The 20,153-nt window shown below is 38.9% G+C and overlaps 1 protein-coding gene across 1 annotated transcript in view; it reads right to left on the minus strand.

The window, feature by feature from the left end:
• Positions 1-20,153, minus strand: part of tspan4a (tetraspanin 4a) — a 406,837-nt gene that overhangs the window by 338,216 nt on the left and 48,468 nt on the right. The window lies entirely within an intron of this gene.

Genomic DNA, 20,153 nt, shown 5'->3' on the forward strand with positions numbered 1-20,153 from the left:
AAAGTTATGCAGTTGATTTAAAGATACACATTTACTATTGTTTGTTGACTATTTTGAACTTTTACTCATCGAAATCGTGCCTGTCTGTGTTGTTTGTGTAACTAGGATGCAAAACTTGCTCGTCTCCATGGAGATATTGTTGCTTTGCCTGTAGCGTTCTACAGTTTTGGCTCTTTTTTTCTTTTTTTTTTACATTTTTTTCTACATTTTGTTTCTGAGATGTTTTTATTACTCAAAATCAGCTTGAAAAATATGCGTTCTTACAGTCAGCCGGCTTGTCTCTCCACAGACCTGTCCTGTGAGTTAGAGTGGTGGCATCTCCCTCCCCATTTAAAAAGATTGGGGTCACCTGCTCGTGGCTGCTGGCCTGGAGTGGACAGTATGCCTTTATGTGTCTTGTTAGTTAAGTCACTGCAGGGTTAGTGGCTTGTGTTTTGAGACTCTTCGATTGTCAGTACTGACTGTGTTTGTCTGTGTGTAAGATTTTGTTACTGTAAAATTCGTGTTTAGTTACTTTACCTTTTGTTTTTTTGGTTTAAATCCTTGCAAGGAACCTTTGTTTATATATGTTTAGTTCCCTTTTGTTCAGTTCACCCTTACTTTCCTGTAAATTAAATTACCTCTTATTTTACCATTTTTCCATCTTGGTTTTCTTTTTTTGTTGCTTCCCTTCCCCACACGAGCTGGACTGTAACAACTGTAAATCGCAATATTGATCTAAAACCACTTAAAAGGTCCTATATTATGCAAAATTGACTCTTGTGAGCTTTAATCTAGGTTACAATGCTGTCACCTCATCTATAACATACCCAGAGACAAGTTTTGTTTCATTCACACATGTTTAAGCGCATTTTTAGGATTTGTTTACATTTTTTGACATCATGAAGTGGTAGTTTTTAAGCTAACAGCTACATTTTACCTTTTGTTCAGTAGAGATTGGCAATTCCGGGGCTGAAATTATCCAAATGATTCTAGTGAAGGTGTATGGAGTTCAAAAACACAGTCGAGCACTTCCTGTATTAACACATGACATCACAAGGTGAAACAGAGCGTTTTTAGTTTGAGAGAAGAACTCAGCCTAAATATGCAGGGTTTGTGTGTTAAACATAAACACATAAAAAACAACTCTAGGTATGTTTTTTATGAGGAAACAACATTATAACATAGATCAGAAAACAGTGTAAAACTCATGTCCATTGACTTCCTGTTCAAAATTGCAGAACTAATAGACCCTATGGTTGAAAATGACACTTTTGAACCCTGCATGTATGACCCAGTGCCTAAATTATCTGAATAATCACAAATACTGTAAGTGGAGCAGTGGGAGGAGATAGGGGGTAGGTGAAAACAGACATTTTCTGAGCACTGGAACAGCTCGTGAAAATCTATGTTTCAGAGTACGTCCATAGCCGATTTAATAATGAACTCTGCTGCCTTATAATGTCATGACACAGCTTCATAAGTGTATCCCGCTAACATAACATGATAATATGAAACGCACACTTGGTATTTTATTCTGACATTTATCATATTTACACATCTGAGTCTTTCCGCAGAGTAGGAGGTGTAGACAGGCAGGGTCGTTCCCAAAGCCCACACAGAGCTGAGGATTCACTCTTAATAAGGCCAAGAAACAACATAATGTACACTTTTACACATTTCAAGTCTGTCTACACTTGGGCATAAAGCTGGATATGTGACAGGGGCATTCTATATAAAACACCACACCTGTCCATGTCAACCAACGTCATACAAAACAAGTTATGTGCAAGAGGTGTTACAGGAGACTTTGGATATTTAGTATTAAACTATTGCATACATAGATCAATTTTACTATTTACAATGAATAAAACACCAAAATACTGATCTAAAACCGTTTAATATTAAAAATGGGTCCAAAAACTGCACAACTGGCCTTTTCTCTTCATAATAACTTCTCATTAGCATATTTTATACTTTAAGTGATAGTATGTAACTTTCTAGAGGTGGCACATCACCTGCAAGATTCCATGGAAAAAATTGGTTAAAACTATACTTTGGAACATTCTCCATTGAGATAGATATGGTTTATGTCACACTATGGAATATTATAGCCAAAGGAAGAACATGTCCATGGAAACAAACAGGAGAAAGGCCAAATAAGAGTCAGGTTTATGGAGATGCAAGCCCGCTCAGAGTAAGGACGCATGATTTTTCTACATTTTTCTGTGCAATAAAAACATCCATAATGAATGTGTAATCAAAAAATATACTTTTATTTTTGTCTGACTGAGTGGCATTTTTGAACAGTGCTTCTTAATCTTTAGACAAATCACAGATACAGACAAGAGGGTGGAGATAGGGGATAGGTGAAAACAGAGATTTTCTACACATTCAAGCCTTTCATACAGGATAATACAGGACTACTCAAATCTGCATGGATCAATTTTGAGAGAATGATGAGGGAACACTGTTGAACATGATTAAAGGCTCATAAAAGTCCAATTTGCAATAGATTTTGTGCATAAAAGTACTAAATGGCAACAATCAGTAGGCCTATTTATTGTTTTTATCATTGACCAGACCTAAACCAGCTGTAAACGGGGGCCGAACTATGTCAAAACCTTTGGTCAAACTCTGGTGCTTTGAGTGTTCATTTTAAATATCGGAGAACTTTGGAACAGTGAAATCCCATTGTGAGTGGAGCAGAAACTAGGGCATCCCTGAGAGCCGTACAGAGCCAGCACCGCAGCACTGGCCTCTTTACGCTTCACAACAGCACAAAGAAGCCCCTGGGACAGTGTATCCAACGTAACTCTGTGTATTAGCATTCTATATGAGAAAACTTTGTTAAATAGTCCCACCGGGCATAGTAAAAGTTGAGATTACAGCTCTCATTACAGTAACAAAAACAGGTCACAATTTGAAATGATGAAGTTCGTCTTTAAAACTGATGATAAGACAAAAAATAATTAAAGTTTTGTGAGTTGTCAATTGATTGTAACACGCACATTTCTGTTTTTTGTTTTTTTTAGATAAAGTCACACTAACAATCAGGAATATTTTGGCTTCTATGTTCTAAAAGGGGTATATTTAAACTCCTAAGACCCAATCTCTTCCATGACAGGCTTTATTAATTTCTCTTTGTTATTTAGCCTGATTGGGATCTGATGAGTGTAAAAACAAAGAATTATCTATTTACATGATGTAGTTTCTGAGAAAAGTGATGGAAAATGAATGTCCTCATAATCAGTTTAATCATTTTGATAAAACATTTGAATAATGATTTGCAAAAACTATTTATCAAGACCCTGAACACAGCAACATTTGTCCTGAATGTAAAAACAAAATGAGAAAAAACAATTGTGCCTCTTGGAACAATGTGTCTCGTGTGAAGAGCTGCTGACAGGAGGAGGAAGACATGTGCCTTCACAAAAAATAAAAAATAAAAAATATTCTAAACATTCTAAACTTTAAAAAAAAAAATCTAAATTGAATGTATTTGCATTGTTGCTGTTCTTGTATGCTGTTATTCTTTGCATTGTGGCCTAGACAACCCAAAATATGTTGTGCACATATGTGGATACCAAGCTCTAGGAGGTTAAACTATACATTTTTCTAATTTCAAACAAATTTATGTCACTATGCACCTAATTTCAGTAGAAATATTTCAAAATATAAAAATATTTTTGCAACTGGTACCAGGGGCGGTGCGAGGAGGGAGCTTCAGGGGCACTAGCCTTCCCTAGAATAGCCAATGCTCCCCCTACTACAATAAAAAAAAAAAAAGAAAAAAAAAAAGGAAAAAAAAGGATATTAATGTCTATAAATCACCACAGGGGCTAATATTTATACTGGTTTAAAACAGCAACTCAAACATGGAAAAGTGAACATGTTGAATGTGCACTCTCATTGAAGAACTTAACACCCTCATGCCTCCTCCAATCAAAAATGTCGGTGCCGCCCCTGACTGATACTAGTGTGTTTATGTGTGTTTGCAACAAAAGTATGGTAGCATAGTAGAAATGAACTGAATTTAGACTGTAACAATATTAAAATTAGATAGAATTTCTCAATATTTTTGAAATCGAGACGTTTCAATTGTCATTCAGAAGTCACTGTCCAGACTACCAGACCTCTGAAACTACCATGGACCACTGCTGGCCGAATGAGGGATTACATCAACTATGAACAATTTCACAAAACAGAATATTTTAGCCAGCACAGGGGTTGAGTGGCTCTCACGACTCACAGCAAGAAGCAGAATCACAATCAGAATACGTTTTATTGTCATTTTCAGAGAACACAATTCACAAACTAGGAACTTGCTTCGGAATTATGATGCAACAAAAAACAAAGAATAAGAATATAAACTGTGACAGAAAGATAATCATACGGGCATGCATTAAAATAAGGTAAAAATAGACTTTGATAAATGAATACAAAATATACAGCAGGGCAAAAGCTGTAGGAGGAGCAGAAGCACACTGACACACAATTTACACACAAAAAACACAAGTTACAAGTTGTTCAGGCCATTCTGTGTGAAGTTTTCATATTCATCAACCCAAAACACGATCACAATGCCCCAGTAGCACGGCTGAACAATGGGTCAGATGCAGAGAATGAATATCTGATCAATAAAGTATACCTTAAACTAACCAATCAAATAAGGGTAAGGTTATGTTTTGGACAGGATCCTTTAGATTGTCAGTGTAGGATCATATTTTGTTTCATTTTGTTCCATCGGAATTTTTCCCAAATCAGAATTTCAAATAAGTTCAGCTGAATTTCTCTAAGGCATTGTCAGCATATGATCTGAGAAGCTGACAATCTCAAGATAACGTGTGACCTCACTAACAAAGCTCCTGTAGGAACAGCTGGAATAACTGCAGCGAGGTATTAATAGTGTTAGCTAAAATGCACAAATTCTGCTTATTCTCGGTTTGGTATTAGAAATCTTACAGTTTTTAAATAAGAGAAACTAAAGATAATTAAAACATTACGTGTTTTGAGTCGAGCTAAATGTGTGAAATCTCAATCTGCTCGGCAACAGTTTCACGTTGTATTTTTACAAGAAAAATAGCTACACTGGCATTTGTTTGAAAACTCTTATCTGTTTTTAACAAGACACAAAACCAACTAATCCAACTATTTTATCACAGACAGTTTGAAGTCACCAGAATAGAGATAGCAAAAAAAGCTGTTCAAAATAATACTTCTCAAGTAGAAGTAGAAAAGAGTGAGAGTGAAAATGCATTTGGGAAAACTACTTTTCAGTAGTAATGGACTAACTGTCGGGACTTAACGTCTGATGTGTAATTTGAAGTTAATGTAATGTGAAGGTCAAAATATTAATAATGCACAAAATCTACTATTTTCAAAGGATAGACACAAAAATGAGAAAAAACTCATTAAAAATCATATCTGAAGGAGCGGTGCAAGAAACACAGATGTTCAGATCATTTCATATTGTCGACATAAAGCTTTTGTCACATGCAGACTGAAAAAGCATAATTCATCCTCAACAACTCCAAGAAGTGCAATTTTATTAAAACGTTACTTAAACATACTTAAAAGGCACAGTATGTAGCTTTCTGGAGGAGGTGGCAAGTCAGATCTCCATGGAAATAGACGCCCATACTGTGGAATATTATAACAAAAGGAATAACATTTCCAGGGAGACAGAAGGAGGAGTCAGATTTGTGGAAATGCAAGCCCAAGCAAGTTTTTAGAACATTTTAGAGCCGTTAACAATACGCTTTTATTGTAGCTTATTTTTTGGCTGTATTGTGGCTTTAAAATGTAAAATGTAAATGTACTGCCACCTCTTACTAAGAATTAAATCAAAGAAACAAATGTTCAGTGGAGCTGTAAGGGTTAATCGCGCTACTGCATTTGTAATGAAGTATTGAGCATCCGCCGAGCCTGTCAACAGCCCACATAAACATCGATTAGAGATATTCTGACTGCACAAGAGTCCCCTCCGTGGCACAGGGCCATAAAAGCCGTAACTACATGTATATTTGGCTCATTAGTGCGCAGGGCGTGTTTGCGGAGCAGTTAACATGTCAGCGGGATGGTTAATGCTCTCTATGTATCCCAGCGTGACTGACTGCTCCTGCCCATCATTCAGCGCAGACGAATGGGACTTCAGCGCGGAGGCCATTACAGGGGCAGAGCGCGGAACTGCGGCACTCAACCAACAAGCCAGATCTATGGAGCAAATGAAGATGTACGGCCTGTTTTCATAACTGCTGAGAAATAATCTCCACACTTTGGTGAATGGGTGATGCTTTATTGTGATGGTAGTACAAGTGGTCCCCAAAGCCATTAGGGGGACACAGAGAGGAGAGGTATTATGAGGGAGCAAACGAGTGGGACACAAGTCGTACATTTGTATTGGCAGCTGGTTGTCTGGGTGATTAGGCTCATCTACTCATGGCTTTCAAACGATGTGATTGGTCCTCGGTTGCTATAGCAATTAAGCGATTTAAAAGGAGCTGTATGTAAGATTTGGATTTAAAATTTCATAAACTTGACCTGTCTGTGTCCTCAAATACAAGGTAGACATGTTCAAATCAAATATAGCATTGAGGCTGATGTCGCATTTATTTGGTGTTTTGGTTCTCAAATCAGTTATCCAATCAGAAAACAGAATGGGCCTCACTTGAGACTCTCATTTGGGCTTTCAGTGTTGAAATCAAATCGGTTTAAACTTAAAAGGACTCTCTCTGATCTGAATGGTCACTACCGAAACCCCAGAACCTGCAGCCAATCATGAATCAGTGCTAGTGCAGCCTCTGCAGCTCAGTGAGTGAATCCTGGAGGTTCTGAGCTTTCACATGAGGCCTGTCCATATACTGAGAATGAGAAAACGTGCATGTGTTCTCTATCTGCAGGTTAATGCACCAGCAACCCAGGTTCAGTTGTGTATACAGCTCCATTAAATCGAAATATAATCTTGAATACGGAAAGGTCATCTCAAAATCCTTCAAATCAGGAAGAAATTGTTTGCCTGAAACCCATGAACAGGCTGTCTCCACATTCTAAAAGTTGATGTCATAATTTCAGGGGCCTTTAAAAGTATTGGACATTCACAGTTTTAGCAGGAAATGTCCACAAATGGCTTGCACAAATCCACATATTAGCAACTTAGCAACTGCATTTGACGCAGACCAATTTGTTCTGTATGATCATGTCAGATACCCTTAAGCCCGTCACACACTACAGGATTTTTCAGTCTTAAATGGGTTTTAAATGTGCGACAAAAGCACACATCACAGAGATGAGGAGAATCGAAGGAGATTTAAAATTATGATCATCCAAGCATAAAGACTGCAACGGGATATGACAGTGAATAGAACATGAACCTCAAGCTGAAAGTTGTGAGCTCAAATCGCGTCAGCTGTTTCCTGTCACAAGTAAAACCACTCGCTTTGAGACTCTAAAGTGTTCAAAAAGTGTTCATTCCACTTAGATGCAAGGCAAAATGTGGAATGTCACATAAAAGTTCAGATAAATACTTTTAATGTACACAAGGCTGGGCAAGAATGACACAGGAAATAGAGTCACTATTGTTAACCTGCTGAAACCTGATCCTCGCTGTGTGGATTAATGTAAACATACACACGTGAGGTGAACTAATGTCGCCTTTTTACTACTGTTTTGTGGATTGGGCATCATTATTTATGGAAGACAAATTCTAATGTATAATATGGATGAGAATGCTGCAGATTAACAACTTTACAAGAGGTGAGTAATAAAGTCGTTGCAGTTTTTTCCTATTTTCTGAGTTTGTGTCCGTCACTCAATCTGCTCCTGGCCGATGCAGACATGGTGATCAATGTTCCCTCTAATTTTTCACGAGTCTGAGCAAACACACAAACTCCCTGAGCGGCCCCATGGACCACTGTGAGCGACATCAGACGTGTGCACTGTGGTCATGCTGCATCGCATCCATCCAAGTTAAATGGTTTATTAAAAGAATCAAATTACTGCATTTACATTTCTGTTATAAGACTTTTAATTAAGTGCTTTAGCCACTTATACAATGAAACTGACAAAAATCTTGCTCATGACCTGTGTAGTATGTTAATGCTATTGGAAGTATAAATATTTCATTTTAACTATGGCAAAACATGAGCTTCCAACCAAACCAAGACAACTGTAAACTCCAATGTTGAAAACACACTTAAAATTTTTATGATAAAGCTCTGACTTGTATTATGAGTATAAGCCGTTGTGTGAAGCTTTTGCTTGATTTTTACAACTCATAAACTAGTGACAGTCAATGACCAATACACACTGAGAGGAATCTGTATCTGCACAGCTGCTCTATTACTGTACATTTATATATCATATCAAAACACAATATATAATGTGTATTTGTATATAAAATATATTCAAAACAAGTGGTATGGGTCAAAATAAATATATATTTACAAACCACACACTGCAAACAGTGAACAAACACACTGGAAACTAAAAATGCACTGTACATGTGACAGTGTGACAGTCATTCTGTGACAGAGGTTGGGGGGGGGAGGGCATTAGCTAATGCTAATGATTACACATGATACACATTTGACCCACAATTAAGTAAATAGCAGAATAAACCACGCTTACCGATCAGGAACAGCATCCAGTCCATCAAAACATAAGGTCCTCTACTCCTGACTCCATCATGAGATCTTCACTCGGTTCCACGAACCGCTCCGTGTCCGAGATGCCTCTAGTTTAACTTGTACAAACATTCACAGTGTCCTCGGTCGCGTACTTCCTTTGTTTTGTCAGTTTCGTCATGTTTAAAACGCTAAACTGCTGCAAAACAGTGCGTAAAATTACGCAATGACGCACGCGTAATTTTAAGTGCGAATCTATGCCTGAGGGCGGGCTGTCGGAACGGTAAGGGGTTAAACACTTAAAATCATTAGCAAGTTTTCACTCCACGTCGGACACATCGGCCACATCGGCTAAAACGGCTAAAACTCTGGTAGCGGCACATGAGGAGCCTGTCAATGACGTGGATAAGCTGCGCAAATACGTATGTGAATCACATAATTGGCTGGAGCAGCTCGTCCCCGGTCACACTCACTGACTCACACTGAAAAATAGCGCAGAATGAATTGTTGTGTGTTTATTTTATTTTCAACTCCGGTTCGATTTTTTTGTGCGCAGCACAGATTTTCTGTGTGCAGAGACCATGTCAGCAGTGCGCAATTGCGCACGCGCGCAGCTTGGAGGGAACAGTGGTGGTGATATTTTGTGGTTACGATATAAAAGAGCATCTCAGAATCGCACTGACACCACACATGAGGAGCCAGATTCAAACTGTCGAAGATCCGAAGTCGGGTCAAGCCTGAATGATGTCGGGGTGAAGAAAATCAGGTCGAACAAACGTTGTCATGTTTTAATTTATTGTATTAGTGTTCTCTTTTTCCTCGATTTCCACTCTTTCTTCCTCTCTGTTTCTCCCTCATCCCTTTCTCCACAGCTGTGATTATGATGGATGTTCCTATGTCAGGTTAACGTGTAAACATCCTCACATGGTTCACTCCACACTGTGCTCTCAATCTGCTCTCAGTCTCCCCTCTCAGTTTGAGTGTGGACAGGACATTTATGGAGGTGCGGAGCTGTGGCCCCCCGCCGTCTGGAGCTCATACATATCCAACACAAACACATGACAGAAGACAACAGCAGAGCACTAGAGAGACATGATAAAATTATATGAATTATGAAAATCTTATACAGAGTTGAGTTTGAGCGTTTGACTTGACATGTAAAATGGTCCACTGATGGAAGAAGCCTTTTTGTACTAAGAAATTACATAGCGTTACAGTTAAAGGGCCCATAATTTTTTGATGTTGTTTCCTCATCAAAAACATACCTGGAGTTGTGTTTTGCTTCATTCACACATGTTTGACACAAAAAACACAAAGAATTCTTCTCTCAAATGGAAAACACTCTCCTGGAATCCACATGAACTCCACCTTGTGATGTCATGTGATAATACAGGAAGTGCTTGGCTGTGTTTTTTAACTCCATACACCTTCACTAGAATCATCTGGATCAATTCAGCCCTGGAATTGCCAAGAGTCAATTCACAAGAGTCAATTTTATGTGATATCTCGTGTTGTTTGAATTTAAGAAACAAAAGTTATTCCATTGGTAGTTGGCCTAGACTGTATACATAAATGGACATAGCTAAGCTGCTACCTGCCATGTTACAAATAGGAAGTGAGCATGGGCATGTTTCCGGGTCCATCGACTCTGGCTCCAGTTCATCTGCATTGAATAACTGTTGCCCCTCTCTCTGTAACTACTGCTGTTAGGCTCGTCATTTTGGTCTTAAAATGTTTGTGTGTTTGACCCACTCCTGATGCATTTCCATATTTATATAAAATTGTCGTGCACAAGCATGGGTGATGCAGGCTTGTGGGCTGAGCATTGGACTAAATCGTACTGCTAACCGTAAGGAGCATTTGAATAGGGCCCGAAGATTACTCAAACATTGCATAATTCCCTCTCTTTAAGGTATAGTCTGCCATAGATATAATTAATCTTCTATTTATAACTCCATCCTCCAGACCTAAATCAAAACAAGGAAAACCATAGTGATAGCCAATATGCTAATAGGGGTGAGAGCAGCCAATAGGGGCCTGAATAATTCCAGCCCACCAACAGAAACTGTACACAAACACGTGTGTTAGTCTCAGTGTCTTTAGCTCCTCCCTTCAGAGAGATATAAAGCAGTGTCCACCAGCAATCTGACCAGAACTGAAGAAGCAGCTTGGATGAGCAGTGAAATGTCTTCACTTAAAAACTTTTTGTCCAGTTGACAGAAATGAATTATTCTTTTACTATCAATACTCAAACCTTGGCAGAGATCAGGCCACTCACAGGCTTTTAGCAGGTCTGAAGTGGATCCAGCAGAAAACAATGAGATAAACAACCCCGAGACTTAGCAAGTAATAGATAACTATCACAGAACAAATAGTGGATAGTGATTTGAAACTGTGCCTACAGGTAAACAAAGCCAGAGGAGGCTTCTTACTGTCTTAAAAACGTGAAAAACAGAACTTTCAGAAATTTCAAACTGTTTGCAGTGGTCCAAAGATACTCCTCACTTACCGCATGCATTCCAAGCATCCTAATTATTAATTCAAATGAATTTATACAGGCTTTTTACAACTTTCAGAGACTATTGCCATCAAGGTAAAGTACAATAAAATGCTTAATTAGAGATAAGAAGATAACAGACATTACACCAGAGAAGTTACCTAGTAAACCTTATATATACACACACACACACACACACACACACATAGCAGAGAAGAGGACAAATGATCCAGCTGAATGTGCATAAAACACTTTACAACAAGGAGGAAAACTGTGCAAGGTCATTCAGAGTCCTATTTTTAAAGCAGTCAAATCAAGCCGTGTGCTGACAAGTGTGTAATGTGTTTTAGCTTAGCATCAGAGTGCTAGCTGCACTTTAAGCACTGCAGATGAAGGACAAGGAACAGGTACAGCCTTTGAAAATGTATTCAGTTACAGAATACTGAATAAGTGCATTAAAATGTATTTTGTAATGTATTCCACTACATGGGCAAATCCGAGTTCTGTAGACTTGGAATACTTTTATGTTGGGTTACATTATATTCTAGGTACCAATATGACATAAGATTAAACTGTCCCCATGTATTTATTTATGATTAAAGAGGGGCAATTACACTTCTATGGGATATTAACCGCTAATACATAATGAAACTACTGGACACCACATCAGTTTGTAGTGTGTTGAGGGTACAAAGGGTCCGGGACAAATCGCTAGTTTACTTAGAATTGTATAAATGACATATAAAACCTCTTCAGGCTTTTTTTTTTTTTTTTTTTTTTTTTTTTGAGCTCCTGAAAGTTGCTTAATACCCCCTCTTTAAAGAAGGAAATACCACACATGTAAGCACCATAAGAGCTGTGTTTCTTATTTGTCTTTCTATAACCATGCAGTTCAAAGTCTGAATTGGGTGATCAAGTATTACATTATATTCCTTTGATTTCAGAAAAGTAACTGCATTCTCAATGCCACCAAAATGCAGTTACTCAAAATGTGTCCAGGTATTACCGGTACATGTATTCAGTTACTTCCGAACACTAGGCACAGGTCTGGTGTGACAGCACTGACAGTTATGGACCAATGGTGTGGCTGCAGCTATCAATCCGTCAACGTTTATTTACAGAGTTCATTTTCACAGCCTGTGGGATGCCCAAGGTTCTACACAGAGGAGCGATAAAAACTAAAGTCATAAAAACAAGTAAAAGAGCATTACTTCAAATGAACAATATCAATCTGTGTGAGGACAGAACAGCAGACACGCACAGATGGAGCCTGCGTCAGGTCCTATCCCTGAGACACATTCACCGGTAATAACTGCTCTGCCTCTAGAATATTTCATAATGGTTCTTTAGTGGACTATGTGTGCTGAGTCTGCTGTCTCACAGGATAATCACTGCTTTTACACTGATATGAGCCCCCAAAAATGGCCTTCATTTTCTGCAGCATAAGATATATTACAAAAGAAAGGGAAAAAACATTTAAACGAATTTTGGCATTATCTTCCTACCGGTGGAGGCAGGACGACAGCGCCATCTGCAGTCCGACTTCTTCAGGACAGTATCCCACCGTACAGAAAACGCAGCCAACTACTCATCCACCCAAAAGATAAAATAGAACAGGAGCACAAATGTAATGTCATATACAAAATACTCTGCATGTCTTGCAATAAATCCTACATCGGGGAACATGGAGAACTTTCAGTAAATGAAAAATGAAACATTAGACAGAATGTGAGAAGGAAACAAGGAAGGTATGCACACAAGCAAATCAAATCCTCCATTTCTGACCACTGCAAAAGAGAGAATCACATTATGGACTGGGACAGAGCAAACATCATTGAGACAGAGAACAAACATCATCGCTGGATTAAGGAGGCAACTGAAATACAAAAACGTCCCCACAGGTCTTTAAATTGAGATGAAGGGGCCTTTTTACTCTCACACACCTGGGATACTGTCCTGAAGAAGTTGGGCGACAGATGGCAATAACAATGTTTTTATTACCATAACGATATTATTGTGATATTTTATTATATATGTTTTGACACAAATTTAAAAAAAAATGTAAATGCCTACAAACTGTGAAAGTAAAAAGCAACTTGAGTCTAATATAGGAAAGGAAAAGCATGAATGCAATCTGTTGTAAATTTCTTTGAAAAACAGCACATTTCTGTAAAATGGGGGATCTTGTGTTGTTGCAATATATACTTTTTTTTTGAAATATCGGTTATTGTGTTCTCATGTCTCAGACATCCAGAGTCTCTTGCCTCTTTACAACTGTAGGACTCTCTAGGACAGGGGTCTCAAACTAAAAAAAATCTAGTCTTCTTCTCAAATGTCATTGCTGTTTTCAACAAACATGAGGAAATGTGCAGATTCTTGTGGATTTTATGAATATACATTGTAATTTGTCAAATCTTTTGTGATGGGAGTACAAAACAGATGACAACAGTGATTTTGATCTCTGTGGAGAATAGCCTGTAATGATGGCTCTTGGTGCATTTGTTGATTTGCAGGACAAGTAAGGCTGAATTTTTACTTGAAAAAGCAGCTACATGTATTTTTGAGGATGTTTTGTTGGTTAATTTATCTGGTAATTAGTTACTTTCATTGCACAGCAACGCAGTTACTAACATAGTTACTTTTGGAGAAAAGTAACAGGTAAATCTAACTAAATTACTTTTTTGAAGGATCTTGCCCAACACTGATACTGAACAGCTTAGTCGCAGTCGCCTTTCTTTTTGTGCTTGATTTTCATGTCTTTCATGACGACATAAACATCACGACGACATGAACATGACAACGTGAACATCATGATATTTGTAGAAGGTAGAAAGTCCTGGGACAGCGAGCGCAAAAAAAGGCGACTGCTACCAGGCTGTTCATTATCCGCCGGGACAGTGGGACACTATTATTTATTTATTATCCCAAAGAATGGGATGCAGCCATGGAGGCATTATTTACTGGCTTTTATTTTCTATAATAACCCCATGGATTCAGCAGCACATCCTTGCCAACACTGATGTTCCATTGACTATATAACTGAGGCGAGTAAGCCCCTGATGTGGACCCACCCTGACTTGTAGCAGGACAGCAGGCAGGAGCTGGCTGAGTGACCCCATCAGAGGTCCACTCCCCTCGGTGACATCATCAACAGAACAAATGATGGAAAAATAAAATATAATCCACATGATGCCAAATCCAACACTGGTAACACTGACTTCTTCTTTCTTTCTTTTCAAAGTTCTCTCCCCAACAGTAGTTTCCTCTGTGTTAATGAGAGCCGAGTCAGCACTGCAGATGATGTATGGGACTAACATGTACCCGCTCCTCACTCATCGTGTGCAGTCTGACATGTGACAGTGTGAAAGACAAATACCGCCAGATCACACCATGCATTATTCATCATCACGGTTATGAATAATGAGTTATGAATATATGCAGCAGCAGTAGGAAGCAGGCCGGGGCACCTCGATAGCAGGGAGATTCCAAGGAGATCACATGTAATAATAAAAGAGTGGGGGTAGATTTGTGTTCAAATGTCCTTGATAATGCACTGTGAGTACATTTTAGTGAACACTTTTAAAGGTTCAAACACTAGAGGCTTAAAACACTACCTTCTGACTTATAGAAAAATAGGTTTTACTGTGAATGCATTTGAAAACTAATATGATAAGTCTTGTAAGTCTGTGGTAGAGGGGGCCTTAAATGCAGGAACATTCATGCATAAGCCATTAAAATAACACTATTCCAGGTATCTTAGGTAAAGGTTTATTCTGTCTTCAGTTTTAAATTTTGAATTAGCTATTCTTTTTGTCAGGCAGGAGCATTTCTTTACCTGCTCAACATGTTTTGGCTACTTCCTGCAGACTTCCTCACATGTGTCATGTGATGGTGCAGGGGTGTGTCTTGCTTCTCTACTTGGTTTTGCCAGACAGTAGGAGAAGCTTACACTTACACACTGACTCCTTCTTCAAGACTACATCACATGTGTGTGATAAGGTGTTCACTCTCCTGTCACGACTCAGGTTCTTTGGACCTCATTTGCAGACCTCGATGGCCTCTCTGATCCAGCTGTGATATTTGTTGCTCTCAGTGTAGATGACCCTGCCCTAGTTCCAGTCCATTATGTGGTTTTGTGTCTTGCAGTGGTCAGATATGTCTGATTTCAGATTTTCCTGCTCTGCTTGTTCTTTTATGGCTCATTTGTCTGTTGGCCATTTCTTTTTCACACTCTTTTTGATGTTCTTTCACATTGTGGACATCATGAATACCTTATCACACACATGAGATGCAGTCCTGGAGAAGGCATCAGACAGAAGGGAATGCAAGCTTCCACTGCCTTCTGGCAAAATCAAGTAAAGCAGCCTACACATGACACTTTTGAGGAAGGCTACAGGAAGCCGCCGAAACATGTAAAACAGGTAAACAAATGCTATCCATACTATCTTATAAATAAAAATAAAATAATAACTAATCTGAACTATTCCAGGTATGTTTTTGAAGAGGTAATTGTTTAGAGTTTGCATGTTCTTGAAGCGTCTAGGTGGGTTTCTTTAGACTACTCCGGTTTCTCCATAAGTCGAAAACATGCACAATGTGGGCCAATTCTCCAGATACGCACTCCAGACTAACCTGGAGTCTCGCGATATTTGTGAGTTCACAATCTCACACAAATCCGTCTTGGTGTGCCCCTGCTGGTGCGATATGGCCCGACAGGTGGTTGGCGACCAATCATAGAGCAGCATTAAGGTCTGTGCAGAAGCCAAAGGTAAAGTGCTCAAGCAAACCAAAATAAACATAGCGACACTAAAATCTGTACTTCAGCCTGTGCTGGCATCAATGCAGATTATTTTGTTTGTGAAAAACATGCAGAAGGCATTTGAGGACAGGGAAGATGTCTATGCTTTTCTTTCAACTGGATATTACAAAAGTTAGATTTTTCATCTTGTTCCACTGTTGTGACGCTTCGACCAATGAGATTAAAATAATCGTTATGACATTCCATGTTTTCCATTTGCTTTTAGCAAGATTCATCCTGCTTCAGACCAAACCAAGCCTAAAATCATGTGGCCAGTAACTAGTTATTAAGTAATTGATTAATGTAATCAGATAAATATGTTAACATTGAGGAACATTCCAGGCAAAGCAAGAACATTCATTCACCAGAAAGGTTACATACTGCACCTTTAACAGAAATCAAATTGGCATCATTGGGCGACTTCATATTGTGAGTTTTAAGATAGACAAAAAAAAAATCTTCCCTCCATCTTGCCTTATCACTGCTTCTCCCAGACACCTGCTCTACTCTGTATCTCATCAGGCCACATTACCATGAGCAGTCCCCTGAAAGCAATGATCAGAGGAGGTCCAGACTCCTGTCAGGTCCATCCTCACCCCAGTACACACTGGTACAGGGCTCGGGGTTGCTGATAAGAGCCCGGCTGGATGGGACACGTCAGGGAAGGTGTGCGGAGCTCCCAGCCCCCGCCAAATGCACGTTCCCTGGGGAGGAGTGCTGATACAAGCCACTCCTGACACAATGAGCCCCAGCGGTATGCGTGCAAGTTTTCTCCAAACACTACAGGCTGCCGAGTGAGAAACAGAGGGGGGTGAGGGCGGCACAGTCAGGGTTTAACATGGAGAGGCTGAGAGCTCTGAGTGCAATCTAAGAATGTTTTTTTTTTTTTTTTAAGGTACTGTATGTAGCCTGGCTCTTACTGTTTTAAAAAGAACAACTATAATCACAAATGAAAGCTTAGAACCTCCAGGATTCAGTCAGTGAGCTGCAGAGGCTGCACTAGCACTCATTCATGATTGGCTGCAGGTGCTGAGGTTTAGATAGTGACCATTCAGATCAGAGAGAGTACTTTTAGGCTTTAACTAACTAGATTTCTGGCAATCCAAATAAGAGGCGTAGGTGAGGCACTGCTTTCTGATCGGAAAGAGAACATCAAGACAACATCGCTCTCCTGTCCAATGTTTTTGTGCCTAGAAAAACATAAAATAAAAATCAATATTGTAATTCTTAAAAGCAATACTGGGAAGACACAGGTAAGTCATGTTTAAGAAATTCTATATACAATTCCTTTAAAGGAACTCTATGTTCTTTAAGCTACATAAACATGGCCTAACTCTGTCTGCAGACACAAGGTGTCATATCCTGTTCAAATCAGGTATAGCTTTTACTAATAACAATTGTAAAGTAGAGTTTCTCTTATTTACAAAAAACATTAGACATGATGGCCAAGTTGTTGTTATGTTATAATACTGCCAAATAATTTGGTGTTTTGGTTCTCGAGACATGTATCAGAAGGCAGAGTGAGCCTCAAGTGAGTCTCACATTTTCTTGCCAGTTTCAATGCTGAAATCCAGTTGGTTTGAACCTAAAAGGACTCTCTCTGATCTGAATGGTCACTGCCTAAACCCCAGCACCGGCTGTCAATCATGAATCAGTGCTAGTGCAGCCTCTGCAGCTCCGTGAGTGAATTCTGGAGGTTGTGAGCTTTCATGAGGCCTGTTCATATATTGCAGATCAAATTGGCATCATTGGGCAACTCCATGCTGTGAATCTTAAGACAACCCCAAAAACCCTTTTATCAGTGCTCCTCCCAGACACCTGTATCTCATCAGGCCACATTACCATGGGCAGTCCCCTGGGAGCAGTGATCAGAGGAGGTCCTGGACACTCTGGTTCACCGCTAGTACACAGCAAGTAACTCAGGTTCAGTTATGATTGTAGTACTTTAAAAAATAATAAAGGTACTGTATCCCTGTGCTCTTCAGGAGTATTTCAAACTGAAGTACAAAAAACAATGAGTAATAGAGTGAAAGTATGCTGGGGTATTGCAAGGCTTAATGGTAAAGCATTTGCCCACAAACTCAAAGCTTAGAGGTTTGATGTCAGCTTCAAAGCATACTGTTGAGTACTATTATGATCTGTGTTAACTCTAAATACTTCACCATTAAGACATCACTATTAAAAGGCCGTCTGCAGCTCTACGCCAAGCTCCTCCTGAACCGATTTCACAAAGAAAAACTGCAATTATGATAATGTTGCAATTATTTTGGAATAAGTAAGAGGGAGGAGGGGAGGAGAAGGTAAAAGTAGTAGAGTGGTAGTAGCTTTCATATTGACAGCAAAAGATAACTTAAAGACTGGGTATTACTTGTTCACACATAGCATATTTTCATCACATTACCTTTTATTGTTTTGAAAATTATATATTTATAGATTAGTTTCACTTTCATTTTTGAGGCTCTGAGTCTTTCCTTCTTCAAAGCACTATCACAACGCAATCTGTGTGTAACCCCCCAATGAAACAAAGGCACATCACATCAGGTTTGTGAAGTTATAGTGGATTGTTTTGTGTCATGCTTTTGTATGCTTATGGTAAATGGCTGTGCAGGAGCATCGGGGACATAGGCTTGTGGGTTAAGCCTTGTACAGGTTTGTACTTCTAACCAGGTTCGGAGGGTTCAAATAGGGCCTGGGAGAGATCGCAAGATTATTAAAACATGTATGGGTAACATATTAAACCTCTTCAGGGATGTTTTTGATGAGGGAACAATGTTATAATATGGCAGAAAGCTCAAAAAAGTAGATTTTGTGTAATACCCCCTCTTAAAAGTTCATGATTAAAGCAAAACACAACTCTAGATCCTGATTTGGATGAAGAGAAATTTGCCAACGTGGTTGAAAAGCTCCAAAAAGAGTATTTAAGGCCTGCATAATGCTGCTACTTATTTGAAATCACAAACTCCATAACCAAAATTAGTGTTGCACCCTCCATTTGTACGTGATGATATAGTTTGACAGTTAGTTTTACATAAATGAGCATTCTAATGAGCCTGTGTCAGTGGGGCCTTTATGAGAACGCTGCTAACTCAAACTTACCATATGTTCCTCCACAACTCTGCAAATCCTACAGCAATTATGATTGTGTTTCCACAGCAACACTACACAGGCCTGCTAATGATGCAGTGTGGAAGACACGAGTTTGATCATCATGCCTCTGCATCCAGCACATTCTTTACACACATGAATCATACAAATACATATAATGTAAATCAAATTAAATGGTTACAAAGACATATATGATTATTATATTTATAAATAGATCAGTAAATTTATACAGATACGGTGTCAGAGGATAACACAACTTCTTCGTACAGTATACATATCACACTTTAAAATTGGCACACACTGCTGGTAAAAATGGGAAATTAAGCATTTTTAATAGACGAGTAACTGCAGACAGTGCCAGGATCTGGTCTCAAGGCAGCAACCTTAGGGTTCCCAAACTTGTGATGTAACCTGTAGACTACAGCTTACACATGACTTAATGAACTATCATAGATTTTTGTTTGGAGTAGGTTCCTCTGCTCAGACAATCAAGTTTAACTGGTGCCAGCTGTGAAGAACACAGCATGCTGGGTAATAAAACTTGCAAAATTGAAGCACAGATTCGAACCCCAGTCCTCAGTGTTCAAATCCAGTGTGACCAGCTGAGAATACTTTAACAGACAAATAATGCAGCAGATCACCTACTGATGCAACATCTGCTCATACAATCAGTTAAACCAGTGTCATCTGTGTCTGAGCTGTTAAAGGAGCAACACTTAGAAGGCTAAACTGTGAAAGATTAAGATTAATATTGATTACAGTGAAAGATTTTAGAAAATAGATATAGTTACATATTTATGTAGAAGCATAAGTAAGAGACACTTTGGCTCTATCTTGTGGTCATTTTTACATACTGCAGAAGTGCCAAGTAAGGTATCCAGTAAGAGGAGATTTATACAAATTGAAGCCAATGGGATAAAATATTATTTTTATTATATATATATATTTTATATTGTATTTCAATAGTTCAATAAATATAATGCTGCGTTCAGAAACCCGTTGGACGCCTTTGGTTGTGCGCCTTTGCATTTGAGGCAGATGCTTCTGATGTGCGTCATGGAGGCCGTGGACGCAGATTGGAAAAAATACTTAATGCACGTCCAGGGCATCTGTTGCATTCTGCAAGTGCCTTTGAATGTTTTGTTTTCCC

Source organism: Periophthalmus magnuspinnatus, chromosome 3 (assembly GCF_009829125.3).
Source record: "Periophthalmus magnuspinnatus isolate fPerMag1 chromosome 3, fPerMag1.2.pri, whole genome shotgun sequence".
NCBI lineage: Eukaryota > Metazoa > Chordata > Actinopteri > Gobiiformes > Gobiidae > Periophthalmus > Periophthalmus magnuspinnatus.